At 39.1% G+C, this 16,411-nt stretch overlaps 1 protein-coding gene across 9 annotated transcripts in view; it reads right to left on the reverse strand.

Annotated features, from left to right (window-relative positions):
* CDYL (chromodomain Y like) overlaps window positions 1-16,411 on the reverse strand; it is a 230,733-nt gene that overhangs the window by 25,520 nt on the left and 188,802 nt on the right. Inside the window, exon 1 of one of the 9 annotated variants that reach the window (XM_072814001.1) lies at window positions 2,717-2,802. The exons of the other annotated variants lie outside the window; for them this stretch is intronic. The gene's annotated coding sequence lies outside the window, so the exon portion shown is untranslated. Of the gene's footprint in view, window positions 1-2,716; window positions 2,803-16,411 lie in introns of those variants that run through there. 9 annotated transcript variants of the gene reach the window in all.

Genomic DNA, 16,411 nt, shown 5'->3' on the forward strand with positions numbered 1-16,411 from the left:
GATGGAATGAAAACACCAAAACATGAAAAACTGATCTCACGAACAAAAAATGAAACGATCCTTTCTACCTACAGATTAGGAAACCTTTTTAAAAATGACAATTAAATCAGGGCTGGTGAAGAGCACACATGCATAAATGGATTCACTTTTAGCAATTTTGTAAGGTGTATCCACCAACCTCTGCCCTTATGATTCCACTTTTACAATTCTAACAAAAGAAATTTTTTTGTTTCTTTCTCTTTTCTTTCTTTCTTTAGATGAGGACATGTTTTCACATATAAAAGGTATTCAAGGGGATCCCTGGGTGGCGCAGCGGTTTGGCGCCTGCCTTTGGCCCAGGGCGCGATCCTGGAGACCCGGGATCGAATCCCACGTCGGGCTCCCGGTGCATGGAGCCTGCTTCTTCCTCTGCCTATGTCTCTGCCTCTCTCTCTCTCTCTGTGTGACTATCATAAATTAAAAAAAAAAAAAAAAAAAAAAAGGTATTCAAATAACTTTATTTTTAAAATGGAAAAACTGTAAAGAGGCCTAACCTTAATAGTAAGGAAATGGTTAAATGACCAACGAGATACATCTTGACACATAGGAAGCAGCCATTACTGGGATGTTCACACTGTTAACACCCAGGTCTAAGTGTGTCACAACGGCTACCATTTATTACATGATATGTTACATATGCCAAGCTTTTAACATAAATCTAATTTAAAACTACTGGGGACGTCTGAAAGTGGGGCTGTGTCTGCAGATCTCCCAAGCTTGTATTCTTTTACTTTGTTACTCCCAAAATTATACAGTACAGAAATGAAAATGAAAGATCTCAAAAGTAGTATATACAGTGTAATCAACAATGCATATGTATGAGTTTATTAGAAATGGAAATACATAAAAATGTTATTAATGGCTCTCTCTCAGTGACGGAGTTATGGGTGATTTTTAAAATATTCTTGGTATTTTGTAAACTTCTACACTATACTACCAATGTCAGGGTAAAAACCACTTGGAAACAGACTATAGCAGCCAAAAACCAGACAAAAATTTCTGGGGTACTATTTTTAAATAGGTAAAGATTTATTGGTATTTTTCGAAGTGTACTTTAGCGTAGGGTTGTTTAATCAAAAGCTGGTAAATTAATATGTTGTCAAGGCAGTATGGGTCTGAGCCGTAAGAAAAGTTCAAAACCAGCTGTTACTTTCTTTAGTCTAAAGTTACAGAGCAAACACTACAGTGTTGATAGAATTATTAACCATCCTTTATAAAGTTTAACATTTCAAAACATCCTCCACACCGACCAACCCTAATCCTATTTAACCATAGAGAGCTTATGGCTTTATTGAGATTATATAATCTGCAAACTGAATTTATTAGCAGAGAACTTTCTGAATGAATGTGGAAGTAAAAGGGAGGCTTTAAACACAGTATCCCTTTTTTCCATAACATGTTAAATGATTGAACCCTTTATAAAGAATTATAAAAGTCTCTCTGCTCCAATTCCTTCAAATACAGGTCCCTGTGTGTAGGGATCCCTGGGTCTAAGGCTATATATGCTTATCCTGAGCTGTCTTCATAAAAGACAATAATATATGGTCAGTGCTGCTAAAGGGTTTTTGCTCCAACACGACTGATATACAAGTAACAATTTTGAGCATGCTGCAAATTTCATGTTCTCTTTATGCCTAATTTTGTCTGGAGAGAGTTGGTGAACACACAACCACAACTCAGGTGACTCTAGTTGGGCAGAAAGACACAAAACACACACTGCCACCAGCCACCCCGGGTTTCAGATGCTCCTTCCACAGCCTCACAAGCTATAACCCTTCGCACGCCCACTTCCACCAGCAAACTGCATGCCTCTTTCATGATAAAGAACCACATTTATTGTAGTATTTGTTTTTCTTAAACATTTAATATGCCAAACTGTAGTACCCTTCTTATTAGGGACCTTTCTTATTTTTAAATATGCCAATGACATGGTTTTTGAGTGCCGGGCTCCTATCCGTTTCCCACCTAAGCTCATGGTTTTTAGTGCATGATTTTGCATAGTGCAGTAATTTTCAGGAGTGCATACGTCGCATTATAGCAGAACTGGCTGTAAGTTTTCTTTCCACTGCTCAGTATCAAAGTCATTCTTTTTGCCGGAGTCAAGAAAGAATTTATTCACAGCCACGTTTTAGACCTGGCCTTAAAAATAAAACCATCTAACTAATGATTTGCTTCAAGAGGCCGTACATAAACCAACAAGCAACTGCTCAATGGGGAATTAGGATGGAAATGCGTACAATCAAACTCCAGATTCAGAGAGCTCTTTGGTATTCATCAGCCCAATCCTTCCTGGAGAAACTCCCTATGTCAAGCAGGGGCTCCACCCAAATGCCACCGCACAGTGCCTGGATGCTGCAGTCCCCACCCTAACGGAGTGGGCTTCCATGGCAAAGGGCCCCTAGGCTTCTGGAGCCGAAGGAAGATTCTCCCAACAACTGGAGAGAGCAGAGTGCTCTGTGTGTGTGTGTTCCAAAGTCCTTAAGTGGGCTTTGCTTTCTCTGTGGATCAGTCCTTTGTTCTCCACAGCAGGTTGCCCCCAAATCTCTCTTTCTACCCACAAATCTGACTTTAGAGCTTCATGATCACTTTCAAGCTAATTATATCCCTTTTTGTTTCAAAGGGCAACACCTACCACCACAATCCTCCCCAAGAGACCTGTGTTTAAGGGCAATGGTACCTCAAATGCAATCACCGCCACCCTTGATGTGCAGAGGAGCTTCTCCTCTTCCCTTCAGACCACATCACTGGCCACGACAGTCAAGGGAAACACGGAGGCCCCATCTGTCACCCTGCAGGAGGGTTAGGAGAGTGCAAATGGTCTTTAGAATCTGTCAACACTTGTTGGCCTGTGACTCCCAGCCCACCTAGACTTTCCCTGGTAGGTCCCTCAGGATTAGCCCAAAGGGCATGTCCCCCCACAGCTGGTAAGATGTGCCTGATGACCACCTACAGCTCAGGATTTGGGATTCAGACATCCAGTGCAAGCTCACTTTTATATCACCACTGAGGCCCCTGAGTGCTGTGCTTGGGGGTGCTTTATTTTTGTACACTGTATTAGGACAAACCCTAATTCAGAAATGTAAATTACTTAAGACATGTAATCAAATTGAAATATAAGAATTGCTATCATTAAGACTAAGTCTGCGGGCACCTGGGTGGCTCAGTCAGTTAAGTGTCCAACTCTACGATCATGGGGTGATGGGATCAGCCTGAGATTGGGCTCTGTACTCAGCATGGAATCTGCTTTACCCTCTCCCTCTGCTCCCCACTCCCCTCATGCTCTCTCAAATAAGTAAATAAAATCTTAAAAAAAAAAAAAGAATAAATCTGTCCAGTTTCTGCTGTATAAATACATCTCCCCTGTCCTGTCCATTCCCAATGCTTGGCTATGCTGTGGATGCATTGGACATCTCTGCCTCCCTGGCCCGGACCACGTATTCTAGTCATTAGGTCCTGTGGCTCCAGCCTCTGGACCCCAAGATGGTACAGTGGCACAGCAAATGAGAGGGAAGGCCAGACTATCCTCAGTGACTAGCGCACACTTTCCATAAATGTGCTGGAAACCACAGCAATGCTCTGCGCAGGCCAGGTGAACCTGCCAGAGTCAGTCTATGATCTTAAAGCCTGAGGCAGGTGCCTTCCTATTCCAGCTGTTGCAGCAATTGTTATCCACTCTGGGTCTAGATTCGAAGGTCCTTTTCTTCTAATCATTTCAGTGGCTACCCTGCACCTAGACTCATCATCAGCTCTGGGGTTCTTTGGGGGTGGACAGGCAGGTGAGTGCTGTGTCACCTTTCCCTGCTTACACAACAGTGCTTTGCAAGCTCTGGGACCAAAATCTCTTTCGGGGATACCAATCAGTATTCCTTTATTTAGAGAAGACTAGGAGAAACCAGAGATGGTGGCCAGCAGGACCCGGGGCCAGCAGATTAAAGTGTGTCTTACTGTGGACTCCTCTGCTGGAGGAGTTTGAGAAGGCTGCTTAGACTGCCAAGCAGCTGTGCATGCAACACTCATCCAGAGAGAAAGGCTGAGTAGTGTTTCTGGACACGGCCTTCCCAGGGGTCTTCCTGACGCACCAACCTGGTGTTGGTGTCACTTGAACCCTCCGGCACTTGTTGCACTGGGCTGTAAGGAGCCGACTCCCCTGAGGACACCTCTGTGCCTGGACCTCAGTATCTGATAAATGAATAAATCTGAGACCCAAATGCCACCACTCTGATCTGCATGTCTTCTGCTTTCTCAACAGCATCATCAAGGTCTCCCCTTCCCTGGCCTGCTGTCACTCTGCGCGGCAAACACTGGGTCACTGTCCTGACTATGGCTAGAGACCTGCGGGGTCAGAGGCCTCTGGGTGTCACGTCTTCCCTCCCTTGGAAATGGGAAGAGGGGACAGATGATTTAGGACCCTGCACACTCCATCCAGTTTGTTAACCCCTTCTTAGCTGCCTCTGCACTCTTCTCTTGATTTGCCTGATTTTCATAGTGACTATTCTATACTGTGACCACTCCATTAACCTCACTGCTCCTCTGGTTTCTACTGTGCTACTGCACAGTAGCCACGACAACTCTTATTGCCACAATAACTTTCTTCGAACCTTTTTTACTCAAGTGTTCCTTATAACCAAAAAATTCAAACTTAAACCAAAACTGATCAGATGAATAATTAAGGTTTTCCATAAGTTCGGTCTCTTTTGCATCTCTGACATTATCTCTTAAGAATTAATCAGGCACTTTGCTCCAGGGTCCAGGCACAACCATATGCATCCAAGATGTTTAATGTGAGCTGCAACCACGCTAGCTGGCTGAGTGGGTTCCTAAACTGTACCGAGTGGCTACTGGCACAGTATTAGCACTCAGAGAAACATACTCCAAACAACTCATTCTCTAAAGAGCAAAAGAATACTTAAGAATGGAGCCTGCATAAAAGCCATTTTAGTCCATGAAGCATACAAATTATTTCCTTGAAACTACTAAATAACTCATGAATGCTAGGAATATACTCAAAACAGACAAATGGAAAACTGTGAAATGAGTTAGTTAAAAAAAACCCAGAGTACACAGAATTAGGAAGCATTTTGAAAATCAACAGAAAATAGAACATAAGCTGTGGTTTCTTCAATTAAAATCACCCTGTGTAATTATTAACTTTCAGAAAGAACCAATCTAAAAATATTAGGTATGAAAAAGCAATGAGAAGACTTAAAGAGAAAAATATTGAGATAAAAAGTAGCAATCGAGACTAAGTGATTTTATTATTATTTTTTAAAGATTGTATTTATTTGAGAGGGTGGGACGAGGGAGAAGCAGACTCCTGTTGAGGGAGTCTGATGCAGGGCTTGATCCCAGGACTCCAGGATCACGACCTGAGCTGAATCAGGCAGATGTTTAACTGAGCCACCCAGGCACCACAAGGCTGTGGAACTTTAAGTAAACTTTAGTTAGGGGATCCCTGGGTGGCTTAGCGGTTTGGCGCCTGCCTTCAGCCCAGGGCCTGATCCTGGCTGGAGACCCGGGATCGAGTCCAGCGTTGGGCTCCCTGCATGGAGCCTGCTTCTCCCTCTGCCTGTGTCTCTGCCTCTCTCTCTGTGTGTCTCTCATGAATAAAGAAATAAAAGTTGGAAAAGAATTGGTTGAAATCAGCCTTTTAAGGGTTATACCAAGTTAAACATAAGTTAAAAAGAAAATGGATTGAATGCTGGAGGCAACAGAGGAGGAAGACAGGGGGTCAGCTCACCCACCTGCCTCTAACACCTAAACATCCAGCCTAGGAAAAGAGGACCGTGACAGACCTTCCAGGGGCCAGAAATGTATTCTTAGCCAGTTGGGGGGGGGAAAAAGACCTCAGGGGCTGGAATAAGTCCCAACACACGTCCAGTCAACTGCTTGCTCAGTTGTAAGGGCTCCAGCTGGAGCGGCCACGTTACTTCTGGCTCGGGTGGAGGGAAGGTGGGTGGAAGGGGTGGAAGGGATGGCCTCCCGCGGACGGGGCGAGAAGCTCGCCGAGTCCAGGCCTGTGGACGCAGTCACCACCGGGCCTGCCCGTCCCGCGGGGAGGACGCGAGGAAGGGGCCCCGGGCGAACGCGCCCTCCCTGCGGCCTTCGGGCTGGAGCGCGTCCCCTGCGGGCTCTGCCCACCACGGGGCTGCCGGGCCGGGTGGGGACGCGCCGTGCCACTGTGGCCATCAGAACAAACACCTGGCCCAGAATTAGGCGAAGAGCCTGGCTTCGCCACTTGGCTTTCACGGCCCCGGCTCTTACCCCGAGTACCGGCCGGAGCTGCCGAGGGGCCGGCGGCACCCGACTGCTCACACGGCGACCCAGGACCCCGCACGCAGTTCTGCCTCCACAGGACAGCGGCGGGCTTTGTGCTTCAGAAAATTACAGTCCAGGGCCATCACGTCGGCCTGGTCCCAGAGCTCATCTAGTCTGTCCCCTGCCACGTGGACTCGGGGCTCACGCAGACAGAAACACGCCCCAGACGGGGCCTCCCCCGCAGGTCGCACCCACACGCCTTCCACCCGCACCACCTGCCCCACGGCACGGGACGAGCTCCTCTTAAACCTCAACTGCACGTTACCACCTCAAACTTCTTTGCTTTTGTGTATCTCTCGAGATCTTTTGCAAAAGGCTTAAATAAAATATTAGCAAACAGAATCTAGAATATGCTTTTTTCTTTAATCGTGGACATATTATAAATTTACCATTTTAACCGTTTTTAAGAGCATGAAGTATGTTCACACTGTGCAACCATCACTACTACCGCTCTCAGAACTCTTTGCATCTTCCCAAACCAAAACTCTGAACTCATTACACAAGAACTCGCCGTTCCCCAACACCATCATTCTACTTTTTGTGTCAATGAACTGGACCATCCTAGATACCTCACATACACAAAATCGTACGAATCTGTCCTTTCTGCCTTATTTCAGTAAGAATAATGTCTTCAAGGCTCACCCATGTGGTAGCCTGCACCCATGTTGGAGCCTGCGTTAGAATATCATTTCTAAGGCTGAATAACATTCCATTGTGCTAAGCCACATTTTGTTTATCCATTCATCCATCAGTGGATATTTCTGAGTTGTTTCCAACCTTTTGGCTACTGTGAATAATGCCACTATGAACATAAATGTACAAATATTTGAGTCCCTGCTTTCAATTCTTTGGATACTCCAGCTAGAGGTGGAATTGATAATTCTATGGATTATATAGAAACATCTGTATCTGTTTATATACAAATGGATCATCTGATAATTTCATGTTTGCTTTTTGAAATTATATTTAATATTTTCCTAAATTAGTTAGAATGTGTTTAATTAGTAATTATAATCAAACTCTTGGAGAAGATCCAAATCATGGACTGGATGGTGATTACTTCCACTTCAGTGCTATTTTCTATTTTTGTTTGTTTTCCTGAGATTGGAAACCAGAGAAGACAAGGATGTAAAATCCTTTACATATTGAAGAGGAGTTAATATAATCACAGATAAATCGCACAAAGATCCATGGCCAATTATGAGGCATAGTTTAGAGACAAAACCCTCATAAAATATATCACTTGTTTCTTTTTATGGCCAGAAATTGTTTTCTGCTAGCCAATCTTGCAGTTTAGGTGTCCATATACAGGTCACATGCTTCCCTGTGGCTAGGGTCCAGGCCTCATCAAGCTTGTGCCTCTGGTTCTGACCACTAACCTTGTTACTAAGGTCACTAAGTCTGCTGAATGACATTCTGACAGTAGGAGAAAAAAAGAATTTACGGATTTTTGTTTTTTAGAACAGAAACACTCCAATAAGCAATGTCACTGTGAACTATGCAAACATATACGGTCAGTTCAGAGTGTAACTAAAGACAATCAAATGCCCTTGTCCACGTTTTAAAGTTCTGACGCATAAAGGTCAGTACTCTGCAGCATTATTATATGGAGAAGAATCCTCTGTCAATTTTAATCTTCATTTTGAGTTCCGCAGAGAGCATTAAACTCTAAAGGGATTTGGATTCCCATATCTAGAAAAGCAATGAAGTCCTTAATAGACCCAAAGAAATTTAAGCATCCATCTTTACTCAGCTTTTCAACACATATGGTGATAACACAGTTACAAAGCTATTAGCAACCAACATTTTAGAATCAAAGTTAAGAACACCGAGGAAACTGAAACCCTTAAAAGTGAAGTATGTTATTTGAAGAGACTGATGGAAAACTTTATTTAAGCATGATCAATCTTTAATTACAAATGCAAATTCAAGCTATTAAAGTTTAATTGTACTATGACAAACCAAAACAAAAAAATGAAAAATTACTAGTAATATAAATCCTATAAGCTAAGGATATCAGGATATCTACTAAGCATATCAGGATAAGTTCAAAAATAAATCCAGTAAGATAGGCGATACTTTAAATGCAGTATATTTTATTTTCTCATTAATAGCTTTGATAGTAAGTCAAATATCAGAAAGAAAAAAAACTTACTGAAAATCTCTACACTATAATGTCTCCTTAAAGTACCAAAAAACCAGAACAGAAGATAACGAGACTTACCTTCCTCTTTAGTGCTGAGAATACAGAAGGATTGACAAGAAAAACAAACACAATATAAGGATGACAACTATCTACAAGGTATAATTCGCCAACAGTGGAATCTTATTATTTATTATATCCATAAGAATTTTATTTCCTGCAATAATGATTCTGTCTTACTTGACGTAGAACTGAACTCTCTCAACACTTTTCTTCATAATGTTTACCTTGACTTTTAGGACCAACTAGTTTCTGCAACTATTGCTTTAGTGACATAGTGAATCAATGATAATCTAATTTTTCTATTTCATTTTAATAGTACATGGCCATTAATTTCAAATTCTAGATACTAAAGGAAGATACTATATACCTTAGATACTTGTAGAGCATAACCAAATTTCTACTCCAAACAGAAGGAACCGTCCTGTTCCCCCTTCACCTTGCACTTTCCTACAACAGCCTAGCAAGAACTGAGTAAAAAGTCAATAGAAGTCTTCCTCTAGGAGAGGGGCAAAAGCATGGAGAGAGAAATCCTCTATGACTCAGGCAGATAGAGACAACTGAAAGCTTACAAGGACACTGAGAAAACCCTTCCAGGAACCACAGCAAGGCAAAACACAAACCCAGCTCAATTCCTGGCTAGAATGACAGACTCATCCCCTACACTAGCTGCCTGAGAAGAACCATGCTCATTTTTAGGTATACATATTATTTATCTCAGTCTTTCCTATTTTTACAAGATGTCCAGCATTCAATAAAAAATTATAAAATACACAAAGATCAAGGTAAAAATAACTTATAGTCAAGAAACAAAGCAATAAAAAAAAAACAGACTCCGAGATGACGGAGATAATGGTACTATCAATATAGAGACATTAAAATAACTAAGATACATGTGAAAGAACCTACTAGAAAAGGTAGACAACTTGCATGAACAAATGGGGCATTCCAGTAAAGACACAGAAACTGTAAGAAAAAGTCAAGTGTTAAAACTCGAAACAACAACAAACCTTGGTGAAGGGAAGAATCTGATTTCCAGAGTTGCCATATTCTTTTAAATGTACTGTGTGTGTGTGTGTGTGTGTGTGTGTGTGTGTGTTTAAGATTTTACTTATTCTCATTTTGAGAGTGAGAGAGCATGAATGGGGAGACTCACCCAAGTGCTCTAAAAGTCCTGTTTTTAACAAGTCACAAGACATGCAAAGATACAAGGAAACATGACCCATACCATAATGAAAAAAGAAGTCAACAGAAACTCACTTGAAGAAGCCCAGACACTAAACTTAACAAACACATTAATTAGCTATTTCAAATATGTTCAAGAACAATAGAAAATAATGTCAAAGGATCTAAAGGGAAGTATGAGAAAAATGCCTTATCAAATAGTATCAATAAAGATAGACTATTTTATTTTATAAAATATTTTATTTATTTATTCATGAGAGACAGAGAGAGAGGCACAAACATAGGCAGAGGGAAAAGCAGGCTCCCTGTGGTGAGCCCACTGTGGGACTCAATCCCCAGACCCTGGGATCATGACCTGAGCCACCCAGGCATCTCAAAATAGATTACTTTAAAAAATAGAAATTCTTGAGTTAAAAAGTACAATAATTGATGTGAAAAAAATCACTAGACCAGCTCAAGAGCAGAAATGGACTGGCAGAAGAAATAATCACCAAAGATAGGTCAATTTAGATTATCTAGTCTGAGGAACAGGATAAAAAAAAATGAAGAAAGAGAACAGAACTTCAGAGATGCTGGGACATCCTTAAGTATAGTAACACACATTATGGGAGTCTTAAAAGGAGAAGACGGAGGCAGAAAAAATATTTGAAGAAATAATGGCCAGAAACTTCCAAAATTTAAAGGAAAACATTACTCTGTATACCGAAGAAGCTCAAGGAATTCCAAACAAAATAAAGAGATCCTTGCCTAGGCAAATCATAATGAAATTGTTGAAGGATAAAGAAAAATAATCTTGAAAGCAGGAAGAGAGAACCAACATGTTATGTTCAAGGACCTGTGATAAGATTAACAGCTTAATTCTCAGTGGAAATTATGGAGGTCAGAAGGCAGTGGAATAAATATATAAAGTAATGAAAGAAAAAAGACTGTCAACCAAGAATTTGATATCTAGCATAATTAAACTTGAAAATGAAGGAGAAATTAAGACATTCCCAGATAAACAAAAACAGAGATTCAGTGCCTAGCTGACCTATTTTACAATACTAAAGGGAGTTCTTCAAGCTAAAATGAGAGAACACTAGATAGTAACTGAAATCCACACAAAGAAATAAAAGATAGCGGCAAAGGCAAATGAAAAGGTAGTTATAAAAAAACAGGGTAAATGTTTTTCAGTTCACAATTCTCTTTCTCTTATCTAATTTAAAAGGCAAGTACACAAAGCAATAATAATAAATCTGTATTGATGGGCATTATAAACGAAAATGATGAATTTTGTATGACAGTTACAGCACAAAGGAGAGAAGAGAGAACAATGTTATTCAAGAGTAAAGTTTTTATATACTACCGAACTTAACATTTTCCTAGATTAAAATGTAAAGGCAACAACTATGAAAAAAGCTAAAAGTATATCGTAAAAAACAATAAAGGAATTAAAATGGTACATTAGACAAAACCTATATAACATGAATAAAGAAGGCAATAATGGAGTAACGGAGGGAGAAAAAAAGGTGTGAGATATCAGTAATTACAAACACTCAATTTAAAAGGCAGAGCTTGGCAGAAAGGATAAAACGACCTGGTTTAACTCTATGCTACCTGTATGAGAAACACTTTATATACAAAGACATGAAAAGGTTAAGAGACTGGGAAAGACACATGGTACATAAACAATAACCAAGAGAGACCTGGAATGCCTATTCCAAATGAGGCAAAAAAAGACTTTAAAACAAATAGTTGGGGGCACCTGGGTGGCTCAGTCAAATGTTTGCCTTTGGCTCGGGTCAGGATTCCAGAGTCCCTGGCGATCAAGCCCCGGGTTGGGCTCCCTTCTTGGCAAGGACTCTGCTTCTCCCTCTCCCTCTGCTCCTCCTCCTGCTCACTCTCATTCATTCTCTCTCAAATAAAAATAAATAAAATCTTTTAAAAAAATAAATAGTTACAAGAGGAAAGGAAGGCTATTTTGTAATAATAAAGTGTGAAATCATCAAAAAGCCATAACAATTATAAACTATGTGTCCCCAAAGAGCCCTAAGATGAAGTAAGTATGACAGAAATAAACCATTCAACAGTAATCACTGAGGTCTTTAATAAGTGGTCTTTAATCCACTTTCAAAATAGATACTGACCTAGATAGAACAGACTGAACAAGACAGCCTATCAGCAAGGAAAGAAGACTGAACACCACCATGAACCAACTAGACCAACTAGACATCTGGAGAACAACCCACTCAAACACCTGGAAACACAATGGAATGAAATTAGAAATCAGTGACCGAAAGAAATTTGGTAAACCTCCACATCAAAAAAGAAGATCTCAAACTATTAAGCATAAGCATCCACCCTAGGATACTAAGTCAAAAAGTAAACTAAACCCAAAGCAAGCAGAAAGAAGAAAATAAAACTGAGAACACAAAGTAATGAAATATACACTAGAAAGACAAGAGCAACAAAGAAGCCAGAAGTTGGTTCTTTGAAAAAAAATCAACAAATTCAACAAACTTTTTAGACTGACTAGGGAAAAAAAGGAATATTCTAATTACCATAATCAGGAATGAAAGAGTGAATACCATCAACGACCTTATAGAAATAAAAAGGATTATAATGGAATACTATGAACAACTGTAGGTCAAAAATTAGATACCCTAGATGAAACAAATTCCTAGAATGATATAAATTACTGAAACTGACTCAAGAAGAAAGAAAAAATTTGAAAAGACTTGCAACAAGAGATTAAATGAATAATCAAAAAACTTTCCATAAAAAGTGTCACTGGTTAAGTCTACCAAACATAAGAAAGAATTAAAACCAATACTTCATAAACTTTTCCAAAAAAAAAAAAAAGAAGAGAATACACCTCCAAACATTTTATGAAGCCACTCTGATACCAAAACCTCACAAGAGTAATACAAGATAACTCCAGACCAATAACCCTTATGAACATAGATCCCAAATCCCCCAACAACATGTTAGCAAGCTGAATCCAGCAGCATACACAATTCAGTTATATACCATGACAAAGTGGGATTCACCTCAGGAAGGCAAGGTTGGGTCAATATATGAAAATTAGTCAATGTAATAAACCACATGAAAAGACAAAATAAACCACACGATCATTTAAAAAATACGGAAAAAGTGTATGATAAAATGCAATACCCTTTCATGATAAACACTAAAGAAACTAGGAATAGAAGGGAACTTTTTCTACCTGATAATGAGTATCTGTGAAAAATTCACAGCAGCCATCATATCTAATTATGAAAGACTAAACACTTTCCCTATAAGATCAGGAGCAAGTCAAAGATGCCCACTCTAGTCACTTCTATTCAACACTGAATTGGGCCAGGGCAATTAGGTAAGAAAATAAGACAAAAGATCAGAAAGGAAGAAGTAAACTTCTTATTTTCAGATGAGACATAACTGTAAATACAGAAAATCCTAAGGAATTCACATACATATACACAATTATTAGAACTAATGAAGGAGTTGAGCAAGGTGGCAGGACACAAGATCAATGTACAGAAATCAACTGTATTTCTCATATAGTAGCAATAGGAAATAAAATGAAATTAAAGAAACAATTTACATTTACAATATCAGCAAAACGAATAAAATACATAGGAATAAATTTAACCAAAGAAGTGCAAGACCTGTATACTGAAAATAACAAAAGCCGCTGAAAAAAATTAATGATCTAAATAAATGGAAAGAAGGTTCATGTATCAGAAGATTTAACATTGTTAAGGTGGCAGTTTTTCCAAAATTGATCAATGCAAATCGCAGCCGACTTTTAATAGAAATGGACAAGGTGATTCTAAAATTCATATGGAATGGCAAAGAACCTAGAATAGCAAATGATCCTGAAAAAGAACAAAACAGGACTCATACTTTCTGATTTCAAAATCCACTACAAAGCTACAGTAATCAAGGCAATGCAGAATTGGTATGTGAACAGACATATTGATCAATGGACTAGAATTAAGAGTCCAGAGATAAACATATATCTGTGTTAACTGGCCTCTGACAAGGGTACCGAGGCCATTCAATGTAGTAAAGAATACTCTTTTTCAAATATTGCTGCTGGAACAACACAATAGCCACATACTTATACTATATATAAAAATGAACACAAAATGAATCAAAGACCTAAATGAAAGGGTAAAATCTATAAAATTCTTGGAGGAAGACCAGTATAAATCTTCCTAACCTCAGATTAGGCAAAGGTTTCTTAGCTATGACACTAAAAAGCACAAAAGCCAAAGAAGAAATAGATTAGATACCATCAAAATTAAAAATGTTTTTGCTTCAAAGGACACTATCAAGAAAGTGAAAGGCAACCAACAGAATGTGAGGAATGTTTGCAAATCACATGTCTCATAACGTCTTATAATATCCAGAATATATAATGAGCTCATACCACTCAATTAAGACAAAAAAAAAAAAACAAAAAAAAAAAACCCAACTTAACAACCAGGCCAAGAATCCAAACAGACCTATCTCCAAAGACTCATGCAAATAGAAAATGAGCACATGAAAAGATGCTCAACATCATCAGTCATTATGGAAACACCAAAACCACCTCATACTCACTAGAATGTCTATACTAAGAAGAACAGCAGTAATAACAATGACAAGTATTGGTAAGAATGCAGAGAAACTAGGAACCTCCTCCACTGGTGGTGGAGATGTAAAATGGTACAGATGCTTTGGAAAAGTTTTGCAGTTCCTCAATTGTTAAACACAGAGTTACTGTATTATCCAGTTATTCCCATGTATATATCCAAGAGAACTGAAAACATATGTCCATGCAAAAGCACGTATCTAAATGTTCATAGTAGCATTATTCACCACACCTAAAATGTGGTATGTCCATACAATGGAATATTATTCAGTCATAAAAAGGAATGGCGTACTCATTGATGTTATGTAGATGAACTTTGAAAACATTATGTTAGGTAAAAACACAGGTACTAAATCCACGTATCTGCTTTCATTTATATGAATTGTCTAGAATAGGCAAACTCATAGAGGCAGAAAGTAAATGAGTAGTTATCAGCATCTGGCAGGAAGGTGGAAAGGAGAGTGGCTGCTGAGTATGGGTTTCTTTTTTGGAGTGATGAGAGTGTTCTGGAATTAAAAATGTCGATGGCTGCATGACTTTGTCCTTTTTTGTAAATGCAACATAAAAGCACCTTTCAAATAGCAGAACCTCAATAGACAGTTGCTGATAGAAATAATATGAATGTTTACACTTTGCTCTGTAAGGTATTACAAGATTAAAAACAGTGAAAGTTAAAAAAAATTTGAATAGCCAGATTACTACACACGAAGGGAAATGTTAGGTCAATGTCAACAATGAACTAGGATCCTTTATCTGTAACACGATTTTAATAAAGCAAATCCAGCCACATATAAAAAGCATAAAACAATCATTATCAGCTTGGGTTCATTCCAGGGACGCAAGGGTGACCTGGTGTTTTGGGTGGGCAAGGAAGGAAGAGAATCCAATGTAAATACACCTGCTTAATAAAATAAATGAGAAAGGCAAAATCTCAAAAGATAAAGGTAATTCAATATCCATTCATGATAAAAATTTTTTTTTTTAACAAATTAGAAATAGAATGGAAATTCTTCATTAGTGATGGCCCCAACTGTTAACTCTTCTTTGTATCCATATGCCTTTGCCATGTAGCTTTATGTTTTTCTCCCAATGTGGATTGGCTGTCACAGTTGGTGAATCTGGAAATAGAGGTTTGAAATGGGCTTTGAACAGGAGCTTGCGCTCTTGTATCTTTGATACTGCTGTGACAATATGATTAGTCTGGTTTGCTGGAGGAGGAAAGAACCAATCTGAACCACCCCAGCTGTTCCAGCTGAGGCCATTCAAGATCAGATGAGGATTTTAAATATTTACCTTTATCTGAAGCAGTACAGCTTGGGGTCCTGAGTTGGACTGTTTCCAGTGCTTTCTTAGCTCTGTCACTCACTAGACTAGTTGTGTGTCCTTGAGCAAGCTGCTTAGCTCTGCCCATCAATACATGGGAGTGACAGTAACAGCTACATCACAGGGCTTTTATGCAATCAAATCACTGCTGTACGTAACGTACTTACAACAGTGCCTGATATGCATTAACCAGTCAATGGACACATGCTACAACTATTACATGCCCAATATTTTAATTTGCTCCTTTCTCATCCCCTTTGGAATTGCTGTTATCTCTCATCTTCTGAACTATTTTTCAGAACAACCTATGTTCATCTTTTATAACTAGAATTAGAAAAAAAATTATTTTTAAGAGATTGTCACTGTATTTTAATCTTTGGATTATATCTTTAGAAAGGAGTCAAATTCAATACTAATATGTTCCTATATAAAAACAGACCTGGAAGAAAGCCCAGGCAAGATCAGGGCTGCCCATCCAACAACCTCAGATGTGTAAATAACAAATGTTCTATGGTACTGAGGTTCTGAGATAGTTTGTTACACAGCAGTATAATGGCAATGGATAACTGATATGCCTGATACACAGTATTTAAAATCTCTACAGCAAACATTATTCTTAATGATGAAATCTTGCAATTTTCTTTCAGAGATTAGGATGAACAGAACAATAAACATAACATGAAAGCAAAATTTAAAAGACACCATTTATAATAACATCAAAAGTATAT

This window comes from Canis lupus, chromosome 37, assembly GCF_048164855.1.
Source record: "Canis lupus baileyi chromosome 37, mCanLup2.hap1, whole genome shotgun sequence".
In the NCBI taxonomy this organism is placed as follows: Eukaryota; Metazoa; Chordata; class Mammalia; order Carnivora; family Canidae; genus Canis; species Canis lupus.